This window comes from Gekko japonicus, unplaced genomic scaffold (genome assembly GCF_001447785.1).
Source record: "Gekko japonicus isolate JY-2015 unplaced genomic scaffold, Gekko_japonicus_V1.1 scaffold26, whole genome shotgun sequence".
Classification (NCBI taxonomy): Eukaryota; Metazoa; Chordata; class Lepidosauria; order Squamata; family Gekkonidae; genus Gekko; species Gekko japonicus.
Genome location: NW_015174844.1, coordinates 2,489,581 through 2,492,394, shown reverse-complemented (window position 1 = coordinate 2,492,394; position 2,814 = coordinate 2,489,581). Strand labels below are relative to the sequence as shown.

General features: G+C 51.3%; 1 protein-coding gene across 4 annotated transcripts in view; it reads left to right on the top strand.

Annotated features, from left to right (window-relative positions):
- The first annotated feature begins 2,373 nt into the window (after positions 1–2,373).
- ZBTB18 (zinc finger and BTB domain containing 18) overlaps positions 2,374–2,814 on the top strand; it is a 6,999-nt gene continuing 6,558 nt past the window's right edge. The window contains exon 1 of one of the 4 annotated variants that reach the window (XM_015424423.1): positions 2,374–2,784. The gene's annotated coding sequence lies outside the window, so the exon portion shown is untranslated. The remainder of the gene's footprint in view (positions 2,785–2,814) is intronic. The other 3 variants (XM_015424422.1, XM_015424420.1, XM_015424421.1) reach the window with 3 other exon arrangements.

Sequence of the window (2,814 nt, the reverse complement as noted above, 5' to 3'; positions counted from 1 at the left end):
TAAATACTGACTTGTGCAGTCCAAGTTAATACTTGAAATTGCCTTAGTGCTGGTACTTCTTCCATAGCACTCTGTTGATATTTCAAGGTTCCTAGACCATGTTGACAATCCTCTTAATGCAGTTCCATCCCATGCCATCTTCACTCTACCAGTGTGCTTTTTCTGGTTCCAAAACCTTTAACTTGGGGCAGGTTGATAAGTTCAATATATGTGATTCCTTTCCTGCGGTGATCATGTGTTACATTATCTGCTGCAATCCTGAACAAACTTCCCTGGGAGGAGTTGTTGCTGTCGCACAGTCGAGTCCAACTCTTCGCGACCCCATGGGCCAGGCCTTCCTGTCTTCCGCCATCCTCTGAAGTTTGCTCAATTTCATGTCCGTTGCATCTATGACACTGTCTAACCATCTCGTCCTTTGCTTAATTCCAAATATACCTGCTTTGGATTGCTCCCACAGGCTTCTGGTTTAATCCTAATCCTCCATAGACTGGAATGTATGGGTGCTTTCCCCCCTTTTGTTTGGCTTATTAAACTTGTGCTGTAATGCTTGTTTTCAGTCTCTTGGTGCTAGTTTGGTGCAGTTTGCTTCAACATATTTAAAGGTACAGCCAACAACACGAAAGTGACACCTAGTGATAGCAGATTAGTATTAGCTGTCCGAAGAATAAAAAGATAACCACTGAACAAACAGAAAACTGTTACACTGTCTAGTCGCACCTCCATATAAAAGTAAAGTGGTTTCCCCCTCCAGCTTTCAATGCAAAATATACATATAGTTTTAATCATAGCGATGCTGAGGCTTAGAGTGATCCCACTCTGAGTCTGCAGGGGCTCATAAACTATAGCAGATTTCCATTTTTACTAAAAGTTCATATTCTAGTTCTGTGCTCCCTCTCACTATGCTTTAAAGTAGCCTTCACCTGTTATCTGCACTAAAGAAAAACACACCTCTTTGGTTTTTTGAGCTTGGCTAAACAGTGTTCCGTGCACCTTGGTGTTTATTTGTGCCGGCCACATGACCACGGAAATGTCTTCAGATTCGACTGGCTTTCGAGCAAGGGAACCTTTACCTTTACCTAAACTTTCTGTAAACAAACAAGCAACCACAGGTAAAGCACAAAAGGTTCCACTATGCAATGGGAGTTTTAGGAAACAGAGTACTGTAACTGTGGCAGGAGACAACAGAGAGAGGAGGAACATGCCTAAGTGGATCTTTAACTATATGTTTATGTTACAAAACCCTGAAGAGATCTTACCTCGGGATTTGACACTTAGTTCCAACTCTGACCTGAGGCAAAACCTTGATCTATTGTATTGTGCTGTCCCTAACCCACTTTTTTGTCAGCCCACTTCGTCATTACTGCTTAATTGATAAAATGGCAAGTACAATGCCTTTTTATACAGGAGCCCTTTCCACTAACCCCGCATGTTAGGGTCTGACTGTGATTTCTTAGCAGAGGATTAGTAGGATACTGAAGGTGAAATTAGTCATTAGTTTCTGAAAGAAGGGCTTATGTCCCTTTAAGAACTCTTAAGCAGGACAATATTTAGCAGGTGCAGTTTTGTCCCCCACCACTGCTACACTGCGATGGGAAAACTACACCAGTGCAACTTCCGTCTTCCTCAGAAAAAGCTGAAGAAAGCAGGTAAGTAAAGGCGAGAGAAAAACGATTGCGGGAAGAGGAGGAGTACCCGGATTCTTTTCAAAAACCGTAAGAGGAAGCAGTTGTTCACCTCATCCACAGAGAATATGACAAGAAGCAATAGGAAGGAGGGGGGGGAGAGTGGCTATAGGGTAATTTTTTTCTGTTTTAAGGACTACTGGAAAAATTTACTGAGAGAAATTATATTCTTCCCCCAGTAGCGCTTTGTGTGTGTGTGTGTGTGGGGGGGATTGACTGAATAGGATGTTTGAGCGGCGAAGTATAAGTGGGTCTTCGATCCCAGACAAACTATTAGGCAGGCCTCGTCTATCAATAACCTGGCACTTTCCCTCTCCCGCCCCAGAGCCATGACCATTACTAATCCCCACCATGCACTGCGCCCAGGGAGAAGCGGCGGCAGCCCCGCTCGCCCCATTTCTCCTCCGGAGGTCGAGGAGACTGCAGCAAGAAGCGGACTGACCCGGGACCACGAAGCCCCGCCCTCCTCCGAACCCAGCAACTCGCCCGGCGCCTGGCCCGAGGAGCGCTAACCCCACCCCCCGTCCACGATTAGCCAGAGCCCAGAGTATTCTTCGCTTCCTCCCCTTGTCATTGGGCGGGCCCTGCGGGGTCTGTCAGCTCCCCTCTGATTGGAGAAGGCCGTGCGATGGGTTGGCCGTGCTGTCAGTCAGGGAAACTGGCCGGGGAGGGGAGAGGAGCGGAGGAAGGAAGGAGGGAGGGGAGCGGAGGAAACATCTGGCTGCCGCAGCCCGGGCCCGTCTGTGCCGCCGCCGCCGCCGCCGCCGCCGCCGTGCGTGCTCCTGCGCTGCGTGCGCCGGGCTCCCCGCCCCCTCCTGCTCTGCCGGCCCGGGCTGCTCTGGGGCGCTGCCATGGGGAGCCGCTGAGGCGGTGCAGGGGGGCCACCTTGCTCCCGCCCTCCCCCTTTCCCTCCCCCTCCCGCTCTCGGTGCCCCTCTTGGCAGTCCCTCACTCACTCGCTGCCTCTGGGGCGGGGAGCGAGCGGGACGCCGGGCGGGGGGCACGGGGAGCCCGGAGGGGGGCAGCGGTGGCGGCTGGCGCAGGGAGGAGCGCGGCTGGGACTTGGGGGCCGCTCCAGAGTGTGAGTCCCGACCCTGCCCCTGGTGGGACTCTGAGGCAAATGGGGGGTGTGT